This window comes from Orcinus orca, chromosome 6 (genome assembly GCF_937001465.1).
Source record: "Orcinus orca chromosome 6, mOrcOrc1.1, whole genome shotgun sequence".
Classification (NCBI taxonomy): domain Eukaryota; kingdom Metazoa; phylum Chordata; class Mammalia; order Artiodactyla; family Delphinidae; genus Orcinus; species Orcinus orca.
This window is the reverse complement of record NC_064564.1, coordinates 71,288,782-71,314,074: the sequence shown is the minus strand read 5'-3', so window position 1 is coordinate 71,314,074 and position 25,293 is coordinate 71,288,782. Positions and strand designations below refer to the sequence as shown.

The following is a 25,293-nucleotide window of genomic DNA, read 5'->3' as shown; positions in this document are numbered from 1 at the left end:
CTCCTGAGCCAGAAAGTGGCCATTTATCTTTGAGTAAACACACTCTCAGTAGAAAAATAAAATACTTCTGTTCTGGAGTTGAACATCCCTTGACTGTATGGAAAATTCCCTTTTACTAATTTATCTTTCAAGATGAATCTTCAGTCTTGGGTGATATGGTCAACATGGCTAAAAGAGTCAAATTTGGTATCATGCCCAAGTCACCATGAGCCTTACCCACAGTTTCTTACCCTACTCTGTTTGCCAAGTAAGGATCAATACAGTTCATCTCTTATCTCTAGCCAGAGAGTTTGCTGTGGATAAATAATAGAACCACGAATTGAAAGTATTGTCTACAATAAAGGTTGGTAACATCAATCTAAGCTATGGAACTTTCTCTCTCAAAGATGCTCTGAGTATGAGCCAATGTGGATGATTAGATTCACATGCATAGATGAGAAACTAAGAATCTCTTTTTCCAGCTACTGAACCTAACCCTATGTAGATCTACACTGAACACATAAAAATAGATACAGTATTTCAGTTTAAGGGAACATTTCTGAATAGAGTTCACATAGAATCAGTGATAGGGAGATTTGCCACAGTCTGCTTTCTTGCCATAGTGTGTGTGTCCTTTTGTTTCTTCAGTTCCCATAGCATGAAGGAAAGGAATGACCCTGTAGACCACCATCTCAGTACCTTAGATGGAATGCCATATTGTGCCTCTCGATTCCATTCTGTAGGTTTTGTGTGGTGACTCACTCCTCCTATGTAGCACTCTGTATGGCCGACTTACCTATTAGAGCAGATACGATGTCTAAGGTCCATAATACTTTAAGGAGCCCATAAAAATGTCTTAATTTCTTTTAAAATCAGAGGCAAAAAAAATTTTAAGTCAAAGAAGATGTTTCGTTATATAAGATTAATATATTCATCTTTGTACCAATATAGTTATAAAATGTATTCTTTAATATTTTTTATGAAGGAAAGGGCCCACAAAAGTCATGATACAGCCTTGTCTGTCTCTCAAAAGATGTCTTACAAAGGGAATACAAAACATTTTAGATCTTGCATCTCTATTCTCCTCCTGGAAATTCACAATTAAAGGTTCATAGAAGCCTTGCAATAAATTAAGAAACAAAACAACAAAAACAAACTATAAATTTTAGCTTCCTTCAGGTTGTTCAGATTTGTGTAATCTTGGAACTTTTTTCTTCCACATAATAACTACTGCCTTCCACCAGAACTAGTGATCCATAGAAGAATTTGGGAAATACTTAACTTTCTATTACATTAAGATTCAACATTGATCAAGAGAGTCTATAGCTGAAATCTCTCAACCATGTATTATTTTAGCAAACTATACAGAAGCCTAAAGGATTATTCTCTCTTCTATGCAAACAGAATTAAAATGCATACCTGATTCTCTTTGAGCAGCATGGTAACAACACAGCTCTATCTATCCACTTGGCAGGAGAATTTTATTGTTGCACAAGTTGTAGATTTATGCTACACAGTTCACTGAGATGCATTTCAATTCAGTTTTCTTGACAGGCTTGCAGTAGCGTGAGAATGAAAATAATTCTCAAATGACAAGGAAGGGTGAAAAGCTGCTTTCCTGAATTCCAGAACATGTTATTCCTTAACCTATCAGACCTTATTAAGAGTGACTTAAAATCTGTCAGCTCTCAAAAGGTTTCTCCAGTAACAGATTTCTTGGTTCCGTCTCAGTTCCTGCAGTTCCCGTAACCACAGCCTATTCAATTTAGCAGTGCTCGGCTGCATGAAGGCTGAAATTAAAATGTGCTTTCAAAATTCAATCCATAGCAAAACTGACCTAACTTAGAAGCATCTCCACAGTTAGATTTAATAAAAAGATAAGAGTTTGACATGGAAGGCCAAAGAAGGATAAATTTCTCTGAGAAATAAAAGTAGAAAATGTTGTGTTTTTTTTTTTTATGTTGACTAATGTCCTTTTTAAAAAGTCAGTTTACTGTTTGACAGAAAAATTCAGAGACTTCTGAACCAGGAAAAAATAGAAAATATGAACAGACCAATCACAAGTAATGAAATTGAAACTGTGATTAAAAATCTTCCAACAAGCAAAAGTCCAGGACCAGATGGCTTCACAGGTGAATTCCATCAAACATCTAGAGAAGAGCTAACACCCATCCTTCTCAAACTCTTCCAAAAAATTGCAGAGGAAGGAACACTCCCAAACTTATGCTATGAGGCCACCATCACCCTGATACCAAAACCAGACAAAGATATTACAATAAAAGGATATTACAGACCAATACCACTGATGAATATAGATGCAAAAATCCTCAACGAAATACTAGCAAACAGAATCCAACAACACATTAAAAGGATCATACACCATGATCAAGTGGGATTTATCCCAGGGATGCAAGGATTCTTCAATATACTCAAATCAATCAACGTGATACACCATATGAACAAACTGAAGGAGAAAAACCATATGATCATCTCAATAGATGCAGAGAAAGCTTTCAACAAAGTTCAACACCTATTTATGATAAAAACCCTGCAGAAAGTAGGCATAGAGGGAACTTTCCTCAACATAATAAAGGCCATATATGACAAACCCACAGCCAACATCATCCTCAATGGTGAAAAACTGAAACCATTTCTACTAAGATCAGGAACAAGACAAGGTTACCCACTCTCACCACTCTTATTCAACATAGTTTTGGAAGTCCTAGCCATGGCAATCAGAGAAGAAAAAGAAATAAAAGGAATCCAAACTGGAAAAGAAGAAGTAAAGCTGTCACTGTTTGCAGATGACATGATACTATACATAGAGAAACCTAAAGATGCTACTAGAAAACTACTAGAGCTAATCAATGAATTTAGTAAAGTAGCAGGATACAAAGTTAATGCACAGAAATTTCTTGTATTCCTATACACTAATGATGAAACATCTGAAAGTCAAATTAAGAAAACACTGCCATTTACCATTGCAACAAAAAGAATAAAATACCTAGGAGTAAACCTACCTAAGGAGACAAAAACCCTGTATGCATAAAATTATAAGACACTGATGAAAGAAATTAAAGATGATACAAATAGATGGAGAGATATACCATGTTCCTGGACTGGAAGAAGCAACATTGTGAAAATGACTCTACTACCCAAAGCAATCTACAGATTCAATGCAATCCCTATCAAACTACCACTGGCATTTTCACAGAACTAAAACAAAAAATTTCACAATTTGTATGAAAACACAAAAGACCCCGAATAGCCAAAGCAATATTGGGAAAGAAAAATGGAGCTGGAGGAATCAGGCTCCCTGACTTCAGACTATACTACAAAGCTACAGTAATCAAGACAGTGTGGTACTGGCACAAAAACAGAAATATAGATCAATGGAACAGGATAGAAAGCCCAGAGATAAACCCATGCACATATGGTCACCTTATCTTTGATAAAGGAGGTAAGAATATACAGTGGAGAAGAGACAGCCTCCTCAATAAGTGGTGCTGGAAAAACTAGACCACTACATGTAAAAGAATGAAATTAGAACACTCCCTAACACCATACAGAAAAATAAACTCAAAATGGATTAAAGATCTAAATGTAAGGCCAGACACCATCAAAGTCTTAGAGGAAAACATAGGTAGAACACTCCATGACATAAATCACAGCAAGATCCTTCTTGACGTACCTCCTAGAGAAATGGAAATAAAAACAAAAATAAACAAATGGGACCTAATGAAACTTAAAAGCTTTTGCACAGCAAAGGAAACCATAAACAAGATGAAAAGACAACCTTCAGAATGGGAGAAAACATTTTCAAATGAAGCAACTGACAGAGGATTAATCTCCAAAATTTACAAGCAGCTCATGCAGCTCAACATTAAAAAAACACACAACCCAATCCAAAAATGGGCAGAAGACCTAAATAGACATTTCTCCAAAGAAGATATATAGATTGCCAACAGACATATGAAAGAATGCTCAACATCATTAATCATTAGAGAAATGCAAATCAAAAAGACAATGAGATATCATCTCACACGGGTCAGAATGGCCATCATCAAAAAATCTACAAACAATAAATGCTGGAGAGAGTGTGAAGAAAAGGGAACCCTCTTGCCCTGTTGGTGGGAATGTAAATTGATACAGCCACTATGGAGAACAGTATGGAGGTTCCTTAAAAAACTAAAAATAGAACTACCATACGACCCAGCAATCCCACTACTGGGCATATACCCTGAGAAAACCATAATTCAAAAAGAGTCGTGTACCAAAATGTTCATTGCAGTACTATTTATAATAGCTGGGACATGGTAGCAACCAAAGTGTCCATCAACAGATGAATGGATAAAGAAGATGTTGCACATATATACAGTGGGATATTAGCCATAAAAAGGAATGAAACTGAGTTATTTGTACTGAGGTGGATGGACCTAGAGACTGTCATACAGAGTGAAGTAAGTCAGAAAGAGAAAAACAAATACCGTATGCTAACACACATATATGAAATCTAAAAAAAAAAAAATTGTCATGAAGAACCTAGAATAAAGAATAAAGATGCAGACCTACTAGAGAATGGACTTGAGGATACGGGGAGGTGAAAGGGTAAGCTGTGACAAAGTGAGAGAGTGGCATGGACATATATACACTACCAAACGTAAAATAGCTAGCTAGTGGGAAGCAGCCACATAGCAGAGGGAGATCAGCTCGGTGCTTTTTGACCACCTAGAGGGGTGGGATAGGGAGGGTGGGAGGGAGGTAGATGGAAAAGGGAAGAGATATGGGGACATATGTATATGTATAAGTGATTCACTTTGTTATAAAGCAGAAACTAACACACCATTGTAAAGCAATTATACTCCAATAAAGATGTTAAAAAAATAAAAACTGTGATGAGAACTTAAGCTTGTGTTTTTTTCATGTTATTAAAAAATCTGTGGATATAACTGTTTGGTTTTTTTTTTTGCGGTATGCGGGCCTCTCACTGTTGTGGCCTCTCCTGTTGCAGAGCACAGGCTCTGGACACGCAAGCTCAGCGGCCATGGCTCCTGGGCCCAGCCGCTCCACGGAATGTGGGATCTTCCTGGACCGGGGCACGAACCCGTGTCTCCTGAATCAGCAGGCGGACTCTCAACCACTGCGCCACGAGGGAAGCCCTTTTTTTTTTTTTTTTTTTTGGGATATAACATTTTTAATGGCTGCATAATATAGTACTGTTAAGACATATTAATATATGTGCCAATTCCCCTATTATTGTACATTTATGTTAAATTTTCTCATTTTTCTCTGGTATAAGCATAAGATGAACAAGATAGTTGCTTTCCTCTGTCCATTTCCCGCTCTTTGTGGTAATACTTAGGTCTGCTCTATCCTTAATCAACCACGTGGTTTGAGGAGGATAGACCCAGCTCCGCAGGTGGGAGTCTTGCCGCTGGCCATGGAGGTTGGTTCAGGGACGGGCACATAACCATTTAAACAAGACAATATGTTCCTATGACATTCTTCTTTCAGAAACTCCATTTTCAGTTGTAGACTTACTATGTGTGGAACCAGAATATCTTCCAATGGGTCAGATAAGCATAGCCACAGTACAATATTCTGGTGGGAATCATTAAAGGGCACAGTGAATGTGATTCAAGGAAGAGAGAGAGGGAGCCTGACCTGTTTGGGGAATAGAAAAGACGGGGATCTGTCTGAAGCCAGGACAGAATGTATGTCTAGAGAAAAAGCTGGTGAAATAAGAATCAGCGTGTAAAAGTAAATTCACTGAAATTTAGGATATGTCCATTTCATAATTGTTTATTTTGTCCATACATTTAAAATTCTGTGACAAAATAACTACACTGTAGATTAGAAAGGTTGCTAGATTATCAAATGTTAGCAAAACTGAAATCCTCAAGAAAAACCTCATTACCTGAAGATTGCTGAGTGTTTGTCCTATATACAACCTCAGCTCCTAAGACAAACTCAGGGACTGAGATAGAAAGAAGGCAATCACTAAGCAACTTTCTGAAATCAAGCAAAAGTATCTACCGCTACCCAAAGAGACATGTCCAGTTTGGGCTGTCCAGAATCATAACAGAGGCTGAAAGACATGGTCACACTCTTTTGAAGTGTGAATGAATTTAGTGAATCCTGGAATCTTCAGGTCTTTGCTGACAAAAAGAAACCTAAATCAGTAAAAGATCATGGATCCCTGCCCTCTTATCAAGTGAACAAACCGTGCTTATACCACTAAGATATACTTGTAAGTACAGGGCAGGCTGATGAGTTAGGGAACTTGGAGATCACACTAAAGGAAATTATGAAATTATCTATGAGCCAGTGGGAGACAAACTTGAGTGTGCTTGTAATAGGAGGCTCTAGACTGGCATGCACAGAGACTTCAGATCCACATGCAATGGTGGACAAGGCCTGAATTTAAACTCAAGTCACTTGGCACAGTGTCTATAGTATTGTACCCACTACAATGGCTGGCAGGGTGCCAGTATTTTATATCCTGGCTTCTGAAACATTGAACAGTAGTTCTGACCCTTGTTAAAATAGGTGGATACAAATATTTGAAGTGGCTTATAAGAATACCTATAATAAAGTAGAAAAATACCAATAAACAAGGCACAGGAAAACTATAGATAGAACAGAAAAACAAGACCAAGGGGAGAACTATGACATAGATATTAATATCATATGGATCTACCCATTTCCTACAATGACCTGCAAATTTGGCTTGAGTTTCCTGCCAGCCAAGGCACAAAGAGTAACACGAGCACTTCAGACAGTTTGTGCTCTCCAAAAGAAATAGACATCTCTGTGTTTTTTTTGTGGGAGGGTGGAGGGAAGAGGAGGGAGTGAGTTTCCGAGATGTGAATATTTGGTAACTAATTAGTTTCGGAGGTCTCTAAGCTGCCATGATAACAATGATTATTTTCTTTTATATGGCACTTAATACTTCACAGAGTAATTTCACTCACTTTTTTAATCTGCACAAAAATCCTGTGATGCAAGATTTGAAGGAAAGATGTTATATTATTAAAGTAATAATGCATCTCTCATTCATGCATCAAGGAATTTTGCCTCACTGTAAGCACAGCACAAAAGCAGAAAATAAGCAGAAAGATCACGGAGATAACAAACCAAATGGCACCAAGCGTATGCACAGAAAAAGCCTCTCACTCAGAACCTACATCTCCTTACCGAACCTGAAATTCTAACAAAATTAGTTAATTTCTTTCCTAAACCTCAGATTAAAAGTAATAAAATAGGGACTATTACAGAGAGGCACTCTGAAAGGCCCCCAAACTGGTACATACGAAAGCTGAGGGAAGAACTAAAAGCAAACAGAAGAGCAGTCAGTGTAAAGACTAAAAAGTCTAAATACTCACCAAGCATATAGGCAGGGATGTGTCATGGGGCTCAGATTCTCTCTGCCCTGGACCCTACCCTCCATGAATCACTTCTTCACACCACTACCTCACCCATCTTTAAAGAACTAAAATGTGATGATGATCACTCATTCCCAACTCTTGCAGCCTTTCAGTGACCTTCCAAGGCTCACAAGATAAAATCCTTATTCAAAAAGGCCCACAAGGGGCTTCCCTGGTGGCGCAGTGGTTGGGAGTCCGCCTGCTGATGCAGGGGACGCGGGTTCGTGCCCCGGTCCGGGAAGATCCCACATGCCGCGGAGCGGCTGGGCCCGTGAGCCACGGCCGCTGAGTCTGCGCATCTGGAGCCTGTGCTCCGCAACGGGAGAGGCCACAACAGTGAGAAGCCCGCGTACCGCAAAAAAAAAAAAAAAAAAAAAAAAGGCCCACAGTTTCTGGCTGCAGCTGCCTGCCTCTCACACCCGGCTTTCCTTCCCTCTCACTTCAGCACCACCTGGGTGGGCTTCTACACATTTCCTTCCATCTGTCTACCTGTAAGTGTCTCAGTGCTGCCTCTCCTGGGCAACTTGAAAGGTCACTTCCCCAGAAAGACTTACCCAATCCTGGAGAATATATTAGGTTTCTCTGTGAACCCTTAGCACCTTTGCATTTGAGAACTGATCCTGGTTGCACTTATTAGTCTGATTGTTTAATACCTGTTTCCTCCACTGTACTGAGAGCTCTGGGAGAACAAGGACCTTGTCTGGAGCACATGTCGAATAAATATTTGCTGGAAAAAAAATGGAAATGTAAGGTCACAGGGCAAGTAAGTTACATCTTCCTAGTATATAATATTTCAGTTTTACTAAAAGATATTTTTGAGGAGGGGAAGTTATTATTTGCTTTATTAAAGCGAAAAGGAGAGAGAGATTCATTGTCGAGTAGAACGCAAATTCATGTGAATTTTAAAACTGAAACACAAAACTTCAAGAATGCTTCAGGCTACATACCCAGATTTTTCTGGAGGCACTGTGCTAAAATAATATGGAAACACAATGTGATAGAAGATCTCTTTCCCAAGGGATCTAGATAACCAAAACTTATCTTCATTTTACTAGATGAGAATACGTGTATGAAGATGGCTTTGCAAACTATAAGGCTTTGTGCAAATATCATTTCTTATTATTGCTGAGAATTCTGTGAAGAGGGGAAATGATTTTGCCCATATTACACTGCCAATTACAGGTGAGGCAGGCGCCAGAACCCAGGTCTCCCGAGGCCTGTCCGTCCCACTGCTTTTCATTAACGCAGAGCTCCTGTTACCTGGTCCCTGCTGCAAAGGTCCCCTCCCTTACTCCCTTCCAGGCATATCTGGGGCTGATGCCCTAAGCCAGTCTCAAATACTCTCCCGGCATCATAATCCAGAGGCTTCCTGCTCTTTCCCGCAGGACTGGGCAGTTCCCCTCAAGGGCTGCAAACGCGGCCCAAACCCGAGCAGCTCTCTGCCTAGCGGCGAAAACGCAGAACTGCAGCGCGCTCCGGAGACACCGGCAACCCCATTTTCTCAGGGGGCCTTGTGCGCCTGCCTGGCCGCGCAGTGCAGGCAGCATTCAAGGGGCCGGAGAAGCGGGAAAGCTCGGCAGTAACACAGGAAAGGGAACACCCCTCAGCAGCCAACGCGGCGGCCGGGCTTCGTGGTCCCGAGAGCAGAGGTTGGCCACAGCTGCTGCTGAGGAAGCCGGGGACCCCTTTGGGCTTCTACCGAGGAGGGTGGAGGTCCCGCAGCCGCATTTCCCGCTCCGTGCGCCGGGCCGGGAGCCGGAGGGGGGTCCGGGGAGCTCCAGCGGGGCCCGCGAACCCCAGGACGCGCCCACCCGAGCTGGGGCGCAACGGGCTGGGAAAGGCAGTAGGGCCCCTCACGCCCACCCGCGCCGGGACAGTGGAGCTTCAGGGGCGGTGCATGGAAGACTCCGCCCCGCGGCTTCGGGCTCGCGCATCGCGCGTGCGCGCAGGTGGGCGTGGGAGGCGAGGGCGCTCCTAGCGCGCGGCGTGCGCGCGCGCTCCCCTCGGCGCCCTCCCTCGCCAGCCCGCCGGCTCAGCCCAGGCGCGCGTCACTAGGGGTGGGGAGAAGGGGGTGGGGCCGCGGGACCGGAGGGGCCCGAGCGCCGGCTGCGGAGCCCCAGCTGTAGCTGGGCGAGGGCTGCTGCGGTCTCGGCGGCGGCGGCGGCGGCGGCGGCGGCGGCGGCGGGAGAAGATGGTGGCGCTGGAGGTAGGAGCGGCTGGAGTGGAGCTTTATTCCCAGCCTCGGCACCAACGCTGTCGTTAGCGTCGCCTGCTTCCGCGGGCCCGCGGACCCAGCTGTCAGGCAAGGTACCACCGCCAGGGACTGGTGGGTAAATGCGGGGTCCCCGGTGCTGATGCTGCCCCCGATAGAGACCCGGTCCTCGCCGAAGGGCGCCTGCAAGGAACAATAGTGCGGATGAGAGGGGACAGCCGGCGACATCCAGGGGGCAGTGACTTGAGCCATCGAGCTAACGGGGCGGGGGAAGGGGGCGCTGAGGGTAGGTGGTGTCCGGTGCGCGCTGAGATTCGGTGCTTTGGGGGCAGCGGCGGGCCTGATGACAGTCATGGCAGGAGTGTGTGTGTGTGTGTGTGTGTGTGTGTGTGTGTGTGTGTGTGTGTGTGTAAAAGGTAGAGCCGAAGGGATGGGGGTGGCGTACGGTGTTGGGGGAAGGTGTTGGGAGATGACATTTCCAGGAATCCCCGCTAGGATCCCTCAGCTCTCGGCTGACTTCTCCGGGAGAAAGAGTGTGGTGATGGCAACGATGAAGTGTGCAGGATGCACTTGGTGTCTGAGTGTGGAGGGAGGCATTGGGGTGGTGCGGATTTGTAAAATCCCATGTGTGTGAATCTGGGTACGTGTGTATACTCGCGTGATTGCATACTGCTCTCCAAACCCGGAGATCTGCGGGTGCCCTGACTTGCTGCCACCCGTTGACTGTAGGACAGTGTTCGTTATTTCGACCCTGCAACTCTGAGCACAGTCTCGGTTCTGCTCCTGCCGCGTGGATGCCCGGGTGTAGGGATTCTCACTTCCCTTTGCTTCCCCTCACTTCCCCCCTTTTTCACATGTCTCTTGACATGGGGATGTGGAAGTGTGCATATGGCTTTGGGCACATGGAAGGGAAACAGGATAATGGTTACCCTTTCTGGGCTTGCTGGCATCCAGGTTTTGAAGGGAGCTTCCATCCTGTGACACTTAACCTCTCCTCAGCCCCTGTTCTGTAAGGGTCTTAGATGCCCTGACTATGCAGTTTCTATTGTTTATCTCTTGTCTGAGCTGAAGGAAAGGGTCTTTAATGGTCACAACCTTCTCTCTGTCCCCACAACTTTGAATGTCAGCTAGACCTTCTTCCACATTTAAACGCTGGAAATCTTATGGCTGAAGAATATGGTCTTTTTTGTGGGTTCTTGTAGAATGAACTCTGGAGGTGTGTATAAGAGATGGGGGTAGTATTTAAAAAGAAGAAAAAGATCATACTGAGAAATGTTTGGTATCCCCCCACCTCCAGCCTTGGTCAGCGTCACACAGGCAGGGCGTTTTCCTTAGGAAAGGGGATACTTTATTTCTACTGCTGGTGACATCCACTCTTCCAGCCTTCACAATGACTAGGTGGTACCATGTATTATTCGGGAACTGAAATCCCCAAAGACCCATGGTGATGGGGTCCCAGGTCAGTGTGTCTGCTTTCCTAGCCAATGTAGCCTGCTAGTAGGGAATTTGGAAAATGTCAAGCTGGCAGTAAGTCACCCAGTGGGAGCCAGGACACAGAATTGAATCCAAAGTCTATAGCTGTTTAATTGTTTCTGTGTGATAAAGATAGGCTTGTGTGGGGTTGGGCAGAGAGAGACAGGAAGGGAGATAGCATATTCATATGTGAGCCCACTGCAGTTTGACTCCCCAGCTCCTGTATTTCTCCTGCGGTATTTATAGGAATGAATGCACCTTTACACTTAACATCTTGATACGTCTTTATTAAAATGTTGTGGGACTAGATTAACCTGCTTAGAACCTATTTTAATCGTAACACCTTAGATTCTACTGCATTGCTGTCAGAATCCAAACTGGCTGCCTCGGTCCTCTTGAAGAGCCTGTAGTAGTCATAGCTACACAAGTAAGTATACGACACGTTGGCATCAGACGTTTCTTTCTCTTTTAAAAAATTTTTGTTTTGTTTTGTTTCGCAGAGGTTGCATTGAAAATAATAGAACCAGGGCTGTCCACATATGTTTTTTTTTTCTTCTCTTAATTAATGTTGATCCGTAGACCAGGTTTTCTTGGAGCTGTGAGCATTAAAGTAAATTTCCTCATGTCCTTCAAGTCAAGCTTTCTAAAATTTTAATATGAGATTGTTGGATCGCATCCAAGGTGTAAGGATAGATTTATAAAAATGAATTTGGAATCTTAGTTCTTTACTCTCTTATTAGTTCTGCCAGTTTCTTTCTGAGAAAAGTACTTTGGAATGTAAAAGGCATTCTAAGAGGTTTTAGCTTTTTTTAAAAAAAGTTGTCTTTATATTTGCAAGTGAAATACGGAGATATCAATGTCTTACAAGGAAGTTTAAGAATGTTAGCAATTATCAAGGTAAATCAACTGTTTAGAAAAAGAATAATTATACAACAGCACAATTGATGACTCAGGAATTAGTGATTTCCTTTCTAACGTAACTGTGATGATTTTTAAAATGCAATGCCCAGCTTTCTAAAGATTGGACTATTAAGGTTAATGATACAGCTTGAATCCTGTAATTCAGTCTGGTAAACAGTTGTACCTTTTGCTGTAGCCTGCAGCAAGTAATTTGTTTTGCATGGATGCGTCTTCTTCACTTAAAGGAGCATTAATTCTTTTCTTTTCCACTATTGGGTCTTTTAAAGAAGTTTGTTTTTCGGAAGACTTGGGAATAAAAGATGTCTGAAAATTGACCTTTGGGGCCAAAAGGAATAAACTATGGGTACCGTGCGGGAGGTGGGACTTACATCCTGCAAGGAAAAAGTAATTGTTGTTACAGTTGAGAGAATTTCAAGCACTAAAATCCAAAGTTAACCCTTTGGGTCACAATGATTAATTTACAAACGTTTGTTAGTTGCCTACTACATCTCAGGTAGTGTATACCTTTGGATAGAGTTTGGGAAATGTTACGGGGGCTGGAGATTTGAAGAATAAGGAGACTTAGATCCTGCCCAGAGGAAGTTCATGGCCAGGAAGGAGAGACAGGGCATGCATGTAACGAACTACAAGAATGGTGGAAAATGGTTAAGTGCTGAGAAAGCTATATGCCTGTAGAGCTGTAGGAGTTCACAGGATACAGCAATGACTTCAGAAGGAAGAATCAAGAAAGATTTCTTGGAAAAGGGAGCCTTTGAGCTCTGATTTACATAGGTGGAGTTTGGGCTGCCGGGGAAGGAAGGGTATACTGGGGGAGGAACAGCGTAGCAAAGGTAGAAATTGTGTGCCCATTCAGGGAACAGAATGGTGTGCTTAAAAATTCTTTCTCAGTAAAAATGGGGGGAAAAAAAGAATGATGTGCTTTGGCTGGAGCGTAGGAGATGCCCAGAGATGAAGTGAGAGGTAAGGTAAGAAAGAGAGGGTCACTCAAGGCTGTGGGGCAACTTTTATGTGGATTGTATTCAGTAACTGCCAGGGAGCCTTGGAAGGTTTCTGAGGAGGAAGGTTGACAGGACCAGAACTGTGCTTCAGGGTGCTAATCTTGAAGCATTGTGTTGGATGTATGAAATGAGGAAAGAATGGCAGTAGCTAGACCAGATAGACTCTATTGTCAAATTAGGGGCAAGAGGAAATGAGACAGTGGGAGTGAAGGGGAGAGGGCAGACTCAAGAGACAAGGCGCAAGAGTAACCTGAACACTGAGCAGGGAAGTCAGAGGTCATTGTCAGGCTCAGCTGAGAGAATGATTGGGTCATTGTCAAGAAGGAGCTTCAGAGAAGGATGAGGAAGAGGGGAAAAAGAAAGTTCCATTTTGGGCCTGCCAGGTTTGTCCAGATGAAGGGACTACAATACAGGGGTGGTCTTGGAGAGAGGTTAGAGCTACAAAGAGAGGTTTGTAAGTCATCTACTTAGGAGCAATTTTAATGTCTCAGGAATGGCCAATAAAGAAAATGGAGCAAGAAGAGGCAGAGGCTAAGGGTGCGATCCTTGGGGGATGTCTGTGGGTTGGAGAGGAAGAGAGAAAAAAGCGGATATGAACAATGTTAAACAAGGGGCAGTTGCAGGAATGTGGTGGCAGTAGTGTGGTGTCATGGAGGCTGGGAAAGGTGAGGGGAGCATCGTCATTCCTATAGCACGGCACAGGGGGATGAAGGTGCAGTGAAGGAAGAGCCATTGGATTTGACTCCTGGCATTCCTTGATTATCTTGAGGCAGGTAGAAGTGTAGCCAGGCTGTGAGGGGTTAAAGAGGAGAGGGTGATGCACATGGAAGAAGTGAGGACAGACTTCCTTTTTAATAAGTGGGGTGAAGGAGAAGGAGAGAGAGTTTACTACATCAAAGGTAGGGTGTAGTATAGAGAAAGTAAGTTTTTAGTATAAGAAGACCTGAGCCTACTTTATAAGCGGAGGAGAAGAAACCATTGAAGGGAAAAGAGATCAGAAATGTAAGGGAGAGGCAAAGCCGATGGGACGGAATCTTTAAAAAGATGGGACTCTTCAAAGGAGGGACTCTTTTGAGACAGAAGCATGGGAACTTTGTGGTAGAAAGAAAGGAATTTGGCTATAGTCTTCTAAGTCAAGTCAGAGAGAGGAGGGCAGGTTGAGGTCATGAGTAGAATAATAAAGACTTGGACGAAGTGCTGTGGAAATGTAGTGGTGACTCATTCAGGGGTGAATAAAAGATTATCACGCAACTATGAGGGCCTCATGTGTTTGGAGAGCATGAATTTGTGGTGGAACCAGTTAGCCCTATGTAATTAGTTTGACAACCATTTATGTAATTTTTGTTATTAAAATTAATAATATTAAATGTTGTTAAATACAGTGGTTCCTCCTTCCCTTAAACTCAATGAAAAGAGAAAAATGTTTGCCTTTAAAATTAGCTGAATAAAAGACTCCACCTGAAGTATTTCCTGTGACTATCTTCTCTCAGGGATTGCCGACTTCAATAAATAATGGGGGGAAATGTAAGTGTTTTTAAAAAGATGAACTTTCCCTATCTGTAATGGCAGAATGTTGCAAAAGAAAAATCAGGTGTAGCCCTTCACCCAACACCATGCCCATCATAAGCACACAATAAGTATTTTTTGCATGAATAAGTTATTTTTTTTAGTAAAGTAGGTACAGTATCTAAGATCTAAAATTTCAGGATTTCTTTCCTATTTACACTGTGGACATTGAATGAGTTGCATTCCATGGCCTGTTCAAGTTTATGACCAAATTAAAACTTTTATTTATTCATACCTGCTATACACATTGAAGCTTTACAAAAGTTTTTTTCACAAAATAATTTTGTACCCTTTAGACCCTTGAGTTATAGGGTCATGTCATGATTCCAGACAAGTATATAGAAATTCGACTGTGGTGAGTGATGATTTTGAGGTTCTAATGATGAAATCATTTATTCATTCCTTCAACAAATGTTCACTGAGCACCTTCTCTCTTCCATTCACTATTCTTGGTGCAAGGGATACAGCAGGGGGGAGAAAGTCCCTACCATCGCCGACCTTTTAGAGGAAGGAGATTAAAACATAAATAAGCACATATATAATATGTCAGGTGGTAGTGCATGCTATGAAGAAGAAAGCAAGGAATGAATAGAGTGTGGTGATGTAGGGGTTGCTGTTATTTTATATGGAGTGATCAGGAAAGGCCTTGAGCAGAGAGAGCTTAAAGAGCTGAAAGAGTGAGCCATGCAGGTATTTGAGGGCAGGGCCTTCCAGGCAGAGAATGTCAAGAGCAAAGGGCCTGAGATGGGAACATGCTTGGCATGATCAAGGAAGCCTCACTGGTTGGTTTCCTCGCTTCGCCTGGCCATGTAGTGTCACACACACATGATACCTGGAGCGGTCACTTAGGGACCCTGCAATGTGATGCCTTGCCTTCAGGTATTGAATCAGTTGCCTGTAAGGCTGTATCACACGTACCATGTTTGGGCTGACCTGTGGGTGAGTCAGTGCTGAGTTTATAAAAAGATAGATGTCCTCAATCACACGTTTGAGTTAGAAAATTTGAAGAGTGGCTGTGTCTGAGTAGTGATGAAATACTAGACAGCTGGAAGTAGTCCTTCTCTTGGAACTGCACATCACTTTTCTGTGGCCTGAATCTTCTTCAGTGATAGGGTTCCTTCTTCCATCTTTCATGTCTCATTCTCAAGTCTAAGGTCTTTGAAACTAGAACTATATTTTGTTCATCTGGGCATACCCTGCAACCCATAGAAAAACTCTTTGCATTAGTAAGAGATCATCAAATATTTATTGAAAGGAATGGATGAGATATTTCCAAAGATCTATTCAGTTGTAAAGAATGAGGGTAAAGCTCTTTTACCTTGATTCCTGCAGACACCTGTTTTTCAAAGAGGACACAAAATCACCACATGATGCTAAGTAGTTTATGCATGCAGGGCCTGAGACGAGGACTTGGGTACAAGTAGTCTCTTTGGGAGGTGATCCCAAGAAGCACACGTGAAAGAATGGAGAAAATGAGACAGGGAAGGAAGGAAAACCAGTAAGAAAAGAGGCAGATTAGTGAGCAGATTAACATTGTGGGCAATGGAGGCTCTGTTCTTTATGATTGTCCACCAAGCAGTGGGGAAACTGGGATTTTATCCACAATTTAATACTGGGGGCATTAAGTTTCCAGCACTTTAGTGCTGCCAGTATTAGCCTGAGCAACCTTTGGAGGCACCAGAGAAAGCCGTTGGGTAGCTAAGCAGAGAGTAAAAGTGGGCTAGAGGCGGGAAGCTGTCAGTGTGCAGGGGAACTGTCCATCAGAGCTACAGGTGAACTCCCAGGTGGGCTGAGGGGACAGCACAGCAACAGCCTCTGTTGCACATGGCACAGGGATATCATAGGGAATATTTAACAGGTAAGAATTTGTTTGATAGCAGTTACTGGTACTTTATTTTAGGGATTTTAATGTATTGTAACAGCTTCCTGCTCTTCAGGTTTACTCACAAGCCAACTATTGACAATCCTCAATTATCTGGGATGGAGATTACCACATATGCCCATGTATAAGGTACCCTTGATTATGAGGTGGTCCCCAATTTTCCAACGAGGTGGTTTTTTAAATGGCTTTACATCAACTTGAATAAGCACGTGTTAGGGATGTAAATAAAGGATGAAATATCTACTTATATTTATTAATCTACTTGCATGTATTTTAACTCACATTATATAAAATTAGTAATTTAAAAATATGACATTCTTTGGGGCTTCCCTGATGGCACAGTGGTTAAGAATCTGCCTGCCAATGCAGGGGACACGGGTTCAAGCCCAGGTCCAGGAAGATCCCACATGCCGTGGAGCAACTAAGCCCATGTGCCACGACTACTGAGCCTTCTCTCTAGAGCCTCAGAGCCACAACTACTGAGCCCACATGCCACAACTACTGAAGCCCACACTCCTAGAGCCCATGCTCCACAACAAGAAAAACCACTACAATGAAAAGCCCATGCACCGCAACGAAGAGTAGCCCCCGCTCATCACAACTAGAGAAAGCCTGTGCACAGCAACGAAGACCCAACGCAGCCAAAAATAAATAAATAAAATAAAATAAAAACATGACATTCTTCCACTTTTGCACTTCACAAAATCATTTCTTCAAATGCTTTGACTTCAGAGTTTTTTTCATCATTAGGCCACTTTCGGCATATTCATTTCTATCTAACTCATTTGAAATGTAGTACTTCTTGAATTTCCGTATTATGTTGCCCCTGTACACTTAATTCTAAGCCCCGTGTGCCCATTCACATTGTGTAAGAACAATTGTTTTTTTCCTTTCTTTCTATAGGCGTATATTCCTACTCTCCACAACCCAGCACTTCTGCATGGCTCGTAGGACATCCAATACAGGCAGTTGTGAAGGAGTATATTCTTAAATTGGTGTTAAAATCTTGGCCCCCTTCATTCATTCAGTCATCTATTCTATTTCAATCCTATGACCTCCGTAAGCATCCCTATCTAGTATTGATTGCAGTTGTTTCTGGCTATCTTCTCCAAATAGTTCTCAAGTAACCTCTGAAACATACATCTCCTTTTTATAAAATCTTCAGTCTTACCAGGTAAATGTTTTTGACATGGTTTCTCCCTTTAAAATCAGTTGCCATCACCTCCAGGATTAATGAATTGCTTGATTTCAGTTCCTGTTATCTTGGAGATAATAGGCTTTTTGCTTTTTGGCATTCAGAAGAGAGTGATTGAGGGAATGCCTCTTAGGATGGGAGACTTCATATGGAGTTAAATACAAGGTGACTTTCTCTTTTCCGAAATCTAATTCTGGGGGGACTAGGAATCTCATCTTATTTTGTATACACCAAGTAATCATGGGGGTTGTTCAAGGATAGTGGTGGTAAAAGCCATCCCTGCCCACTCTTTGCTCTCCAGCCTCCTCTTCTGCTCCATGGTGGATTAATTAGTGTGAAAAATACTTCAGTGATTTTGTTTCATGAAACAGGTGATCAGCCATCATTCTGAACAATGTAACCATTTATCTTGCTGACTTTTGATAAATTTTGTATCTCAAGATCAATTCTGTATTAATTGACAGATACACTTTATTTTAGAGAAGAGGTATACGTGACAAGGTGTGCATAAATCCTTTATCCTGTGAATTGTAGCATATCTTAAATGCAAAGGGAGAGCTTATCATTTAAAGAAATTCCACTTATCAGGAATAATAATTACCCTCTCATGTGGCTATTCAATGAATTAGGATTTTTATACTGGATTTACCTACATGGATCACACTCTATTTCCGTGCCTTGAAACTTGTTTGACCACGATCTCTAGTGAGAATACCATTTACATCATAGCCTAGCAACATAGATGAGTGTGTGTAAACACACACATACACAAACATATAGCTGAAACAAAAGATTCACCTAACAATACTTGTCCTTTATTATGTGTAATGCACTTGGATATTTTCTCTTCTATTCTATATGGTTGTCAACCCAGTAAACTGATTTCAGCTCTAATGGGTCCTGACAAGCGGTTTAAGAAACAGTGTTCTGTTGTATTACATCCATCAGAAGAGTGCTTATTTCCTTATACTATGAAATAATTTCACATCAGAGAGTTTTTAAAATTTGTTTCAAATTATTAGCATATTTGGATATTTGGTAGTATGAGTGTAGGAGGTTACAGTAATACTAAAGGGAAATTTATTTTTGAGTAGATGTTTTATTTCCCAAAGAAGAAATATTAGTGTGGAAAGTGGAACAAGATGAATGGATTGGTTCTTAAATCTAGCGGCTTTCCTGGGCTGTATGAACCATGCTCGGGCCCTGGGTCCCAACTGCATTGCTGGACTGATCATCACTCATGGGTCTGGTCAATCTCTCCTCATCGTTCTTTCCTGCCCTTCTCCCTTCCTGTCTCTTTCTCAGACCACTGCCCCCAAACCCCAGGAGTTCTAGATGTTCGGTTCAATTACTTAATTCTCAATTTCAACCTAACATTTCTTCCTAGATGTAAAACTAGTTTTTACAGCCACTTCTCTTCCAAATAGCTTGAAAGTACAAGAGTCTTTTTTTCCTGAGCTAATACCTAGGAGGGTTTTTTTTCCTAAAGGAGCTAGAATTTGTTCCACAGGTGGAATGTTTCCATAGTGTTGGGTGGTATGACAGTCTAACGTAGTCTGATGTTCAGGTGTGATTGCACTCTTTATGGCTCTCCTGTTGTCTAGTGGAAGGACATGTCAATTCCTGTTTTCAAAGCCCAGTAGGCTCCCCGTCCAGTGAATGAAAGCAGGTTAACATCATAGCTATGAAGTGCCAGGTGTTGTGCTAAGCACTATACAACATACACAGTTAACTCATTTGCTTCTCATACTGACCTCGCTTACTCTTCATAACTGTATCAGGAGAGGACTTATGTTACCGATACAACTTGAGTCTCTCAGAGGTTCTCTCAGTGACTAAAGGGCAGGGCCAGAGAGACTCACCTCGGGTCCAGGGATGGGATCAGGCCCTAACAGCTCCTGTCTGCTTTGTCCTAGGGCCCAGCGGAAGCCCTCCACACCAGCTGCCCAGCTGGACTCCCTTGTTTATGGTGCCCTTGTCCCATCTGGGATGTCTGTGTATGCATAGCTGTTGCACCAGCATCTCTCCAATCTCTGCACCCTGGGGTAGAAAGGCTCAAGACAGATGTAATGTGGTACTGCCACTGATTAGCTACCAACATTGAACAAGTCTCTAGATTGGGCTGAGCCTCAGCTTCCCCAGCGGTAAAAGTGGGGAATGATGAAACCTGCCCTTCCCTTCTCGTCCCCCAAAGGGCCACTGGGAGGGTCACATGGGCTATCAAGGGCTATAGGAAAGTAAGGTAGATGTGTCACTTCCCTCATAATGACCTTGGGCAAAAGTGACATCTCCCTCCTCTAGGCTAGGGGTTGGCAAACTGTTTCTGCATATGGCCAGATAGGAAATAGGTTCCGAGGGGCCACACGCGGTCTCTGTCACAACTTCTCAGCTCTGCCGTTGTGGTGCAAATTCAGTGGTGGGCAATGTGTAAAGCAATGAGCAGGGCGGTGCTCCAATAAAACTTTATTTCTGGATGCTGAAATTTGAATTTCGTATCACTTTCACTTGTCATAAAATTTTGATTCCTCCCTTGATGTTTTTCCAGCCATCTAAAAATGTAAAACCACTCCCAACTCCCAGGCACTGGGCCAGATATGTTGCATGGAACTTAGCTTGCTGACTCCTGGTGTACATGTTCACAGCACTTTGTACCACTTGTTAGTGAGCAGCTCCAGTTCACTTTGGACTGCAGCAATGCGTGCTCACTCTATTCCATCCCCCTCTTGTCCTTCCAAAATATACACCCACCACTGACATTTTTTCATCTCCTTTAGCACTGGGAAGGCTAATAGCACGTAGATACTCTGCACACATATACACACATATATAGTATATGCTGAATACATATTTGTTGAATACATGATTTATATGATAAGAAAATCTGCTACTTTTCTATGTATCTTATTTTTCCATCTTTAAAAGGAATTCTGTCTATTTTCTAGTAAACCTTTGGGAATGATTAAGTTAACATTTTGTAATTAAATTTAAGGGCTTTAAGAATCATGGCTTTCCCCCCTGCTATTAACCAAAAAAGGAAAAGAATGTCAGGGAAGAAAGAAGGGGAAAGCAAACAGACGAAACAAAACCAACATTTCAGCATAAAAAGGGCTTATTAGAGAATAACCGAAGTGGCCAAACGTTTAGCTTTGGTCCCTGGGGCTTTCTGTCGCTGTAGGAGCTCTGGAGGCTGACGTGCTTTTGTGCCTCAGCTGCCAGCAGCCCTGCTTTTTGCTGTGCTTTCCCAAAAATTTAACTCAGGGCCCAGAACTCTGCATTTGGCTATACATAAAGGTAGAATGATAGAATGTACTTTATCTTTTCATCTGTATTTTCTCAACAGGTATCAAGGAGTCACATCTCTTAAGAGCAAAGCCTTGAACACAACTCCCGTTTTATTTCTTAGTAGGTATATAGGCTCGGGAGTGGCAGTATTAGGAAATACATAAATCTAAAATTTTCTTCTCAAAATAAGATGGACAGAAACTGGATGGTGGAATTACAGCATGCATATGTGTTATTTTTCCAAATAGTCTGTGATGAAGATATTACTCTGTGTTCTGTCATGAGGAAATTAAATATATGTGCAGGTACGTGTGTGTGTATTTAAGGAGGGGGAAGGAATATGCTAGAAAATTGGAACCAACATCACTAATAGTCTATTCCCCTTATTAAAATTTATTAAGGATAAAAACAGTTAGGTCAGCGTTCAAATAAGCACTTACCTTTTTTAGTCTGCCAAAACATATTAACCTGGAGAAAAGATCCATGGCTGGTGTAAAAGAAATTATCAAGTGTGCTTTCGACTTGGCGTAAGTTGTTACTGCTCTGGTAGCTGCTGTCTAGCCTTGAACACAGAATGTTAATCCAGTGTTAGAAGTGCATATTAAATTTAAGTTGTGTGAGGTATTCGAACGAAGCCTGCTTGGGGAAGAATGGAGCCTGAGGCGCTCAGGATTTTGTTCCCTATTATGTCTGAGCTGCTCCCGGTGAGACACAACATACCACTTACTGGCAGTGCAAAGACTGTTTTCAAAATTACTCTAGGTGGATAGAGGCAGAGGGGGCGAGGGAGGGGGCCAGGCTTACCTGAGAACTGCAAGGTGGGGGCGTGGTAATTACCCATCTGTCTGCGGTTTCTTGTGTGGCAGGAGGCTCCCCTTGATGAAGTAGAGACTGTGCTTATGAAGGTGGATAATTAAGGTTTTGTTCATTATGTTATCTGCACCGTGAATCTTACCTTTTCTTCTTGTACTGAGTAAATTTTTTCCTTCCTTGCAGCCCCCTCCTCCTTCTTTCTTCCACTTGGGGAATTACAGTGGGCTCTTTTACATCTCATGGCTTATTTGGATGGCTCCCTTTCATGCCAGAGGTTTTCAGCTAATGTCTGGTCATCATGGATTGTCCATTCATATTAAGGCTGTGACACCAAAGATGGCCAGGCATCTGTATTAGTTGGCAGGGTTTGTAAAGGTCTTAGGTTGGGCTCCCCAGAGCAGACACTGAAAAGAGGGCTGGTGTGTGCAGGCACTGCCTTATTAAAGAGATGCTCCCAGAGGAGACTGGGAAGGGAGGGGAGAGGCAGTCAATCAGGGTATGATCTCAAAGGCACGAGGGTGGGGAAGCTCTGGTATGATGTGGCCTCAGGACTGTCCCCACCAGAGTCAGTGGGGTTGGCAGTACAGACTCCATACCTGTCAGTCATTGGGTAAAGGCCCTGGGCGTGAGGGGGTACGGTGGGGAGGGGGACGTACATTCTCAGGTATTTCTGGTTCTCTGTTTGAAAAAGCAAAGCTAGTGCAGCCCTCCCCAGAAGAGTCATAGGTGCTAGCTGTGGACCGGGTGGGGATTTGGATGTGACACCAACATTGTCCACCACCAGACCAGTGGCTTCTCCTTGGAGTGGTCGGCCAGGGAGCCAATTCAGCTGCTTCCCTGGGAATCCCCAAATGCCAGTCTTTTTCCTGAGAAGTGGCTGCTGGCTTCTGGTGATATGTGTGTGTCACATCGAGCAGAGGGCTGGGATCCAACTGGTTACAGTGAATCGCCTGTTTCCATAGCCTTCTGTACCTCCATCCTTTGCCAGGCCTGTATCCCTGGGGTTCTACAGTCTAGTCACTTCCAAAGAAATGTGTTAAAATCTCGTTTGTGGCTTTATGGCTTATCTCTGCCTTTATACTCATTTAAGTGGGATCTTGAGAGGAAAAGGATAAAAATGTACACAGTCAAGTTGTCACCTTTAACCAGGAGCCACTCAAAATAAAAGCTAAAGTAGAATTGTGGACTGAAAAATATATCTGAATATATATACACACATCTACATATGTACATATATATGCTTAAACATTTATATTCCTGCAACTCCATGGAAGTACACTAATAGTTGGGAATTAGCCAATCTTAGTATCACCTAGCAAAGTGGTATATTAGCCAAAAGGAATAGTTACAATCTGTTACAATCATTAGCTGGGTACTGTGAGTCAATGGTTGTTGTTGCTATCTTTGGGCTAAGCAAGAGGACTTCTGTCTTCTCCAGTATTTTTGTATAGTACCACCAGACGTGGTAAACTGCAGATGTCAGCATGAACCCTGGTTCCCATGTTATCACATCAGAGTTCATCTTGGCCGTTAACTAGTAAACAGAAACCTAAGTACTAATAACTTTGACAGGCTCCAAAGCACTGTCTTGTTTTTAGGGAATCTTGAATTAAAGAAACTGCCCTCTGTGTAGAATAGGTTTATGGAACACGGGTTAGGTTCCGTAGGGTGCACAGAGCCACCCTCTCCCGTTCTCCTTACATGGCTCCTTCAGGTCCACTTAACAGACTTGTTTTCTCTTCCCTGTTGGAATCCAGTCTTGGACAGGTCCTTTAGATTTCCTCTCTTGAGTGGTGAAAAGTTAAATCCAGTCTATTGATCACATAATATAGTCCAGTGTAATAATAAAAATTCCAAACTCCTGCCTCATTCCGGACTTTTAAAAATTGCACGGTAACCTGAACACAGTATAGAAATCTCAAGTGTATAGTCTGTTGAATTTTCATGTATCTTAAAACCCATGTAACTAGCACTTAGGTGAGATACAGAACACATCCTAACCCTCCCACTCGCCCCCCAGGCTCCCTCTTGGCTCTTCCCAGTTAATATCAACCAGCACCCCAAAGGTAACCTCTAATTTGACCTCTATCACCATAGAGCATTTTGCCCGTTTTTAACTTCATATACGTGGAATCATAGAGTATGTAACCTTCTGTGTCTGACTTTTTTGTTCAATACTGTTTTCAAGATTCATCTATGTTGTCGTATGTATCAGTAGTTCATTCCTTTTTATTGCTGTTTGGTAATCCATTGTGTGAATATACTGAGTTTATTTTCCATTCTTCTGTTGAAGGACAGTTGGGTTGTCTCACTGTGAATATCCTTGAATGTTTATTTTGGCGCACATAAGCACTCATTTCTATAGGAGTGGAATGGCTGAGTCATAGAACGGGCGTACATTTAGGTTTTGAGCTGTCGCCCAGAGGTTTTCCAAAGTGGTTGGACCCATTTACTGCGCCAACAGTGGCTTATGAGAGCTGCGGTTAGACCCTGTCCTTGTCAGCACCTGGTTTCACACCATTCATTTAGCTCTAGCGGTGCTGGTAGGCGTGTAGTGGTGTTAAACACGTAGAGCGTTCAACTTCACCTCCTCCAGCTCAAGCAGGCTGCTTCTGTGGAGCCCTAAGGAAACACATGTCGCTGTTCCACTGGCAGTACAAGTGCCTTTTGCTGCAAACACAGCCCCTTCTCCCTTTGCCCTGCCGGTTCTGACTAGCTTTTTTTTTTTTTTTTTTCCGTACGCGGGCCTCTCACTGTTGTGGCCTCTCCCATTGTGGAGCACAGGCCCCGGACGCGCAGGCCCAGCGGCCATGGCTCACGGGCGCAGCCGCTCCGCGGCATGTGGGATCCTCCCGGACCGGGGCACGAACCCGTGTCCCCTGCATCGGCAGGCGGACTCTCTACCACTGTGCCACCAGGGAAGCCCCTGACTAGCTTTTTGATTTCTCGTGGCCAGAGTCAGATAATAACACCTGGGTCCCCAAACTCCAGAGGGCCTATGTCAAGCTCCCGGAGTTTTTCTTGAAGCCTCTTTGCTTGGTGTGTTAGTCTGCTAGGGCTGCCATAACAGCCTACCCCAGACTGATCAGCTTGTCCAACAGAAATCAACTGTCTCACCGTTCTGGAGGCTGGAAGTCCAAGATCAAGGTGTTGGCAGGCCTTTTTCCTCAGCTTGTAGACAGACACCTAGTCTCTGTGTCTTTACATGGTCCTTTTCTCATGTGTGCACATACTTGATGTCTCTTCCTTTTCTTAAAAGGACACCAGCCATGTTGGATTAGGGCCCCAACCTCATGACCTCATTTAACTTTACCTCTTTAACGGCCCTCTCTCCAAATACAGTCACACTGGGTGTTGAGGCTTCAATGTGTCGGGGCGGGGGGCACACAATTCAGTCCATAACACTTGGTTTGGTGTGTACGTGGGAAGAGTTCTCTGCCAACTCTGCAACAACTCATGAAGTACTCACGTGGCAGTCAGTTTTGTTCAATCAGAGTACAATTGGTCATGATTTAAATTACTAGTTGGGAAGATTTTTTTTTATA

The 25,293-nt window shown here is 43.0% G+C and overlaps 1 protein-coding gene across 7 annotated transcripts in view; it reads left to right on the top strand.

Annotated features, from left to right (window-relative positions):
• Positions 1-9,452: 9,452 nt before the first annotated feature.
• Positions 9,453-25,293, top strand: part of APBA1 (amyloid beta precursor protein binding family A member 1) — a 239,709-nt gene continuing 223,868 nt past the window's right edge. For 3 of the 7 annotated variants that reach the window (XM_033440211.2, XM_033440210.2, XM_049710930.1), the window contains exon 1: positions 9,586-9,713. The gene's annotated coding sequence lies outside the window, so the exon portion shown is untranslated. Of the gene's footprint in view, positions 9,733-25,293 lie in introns of all 7 variants that reach the window. The other 4 variants (XM_049710928.1, XM_004276413.3, XM_049710927.1 and 1 more) reach the window with 4 other exon arrangements.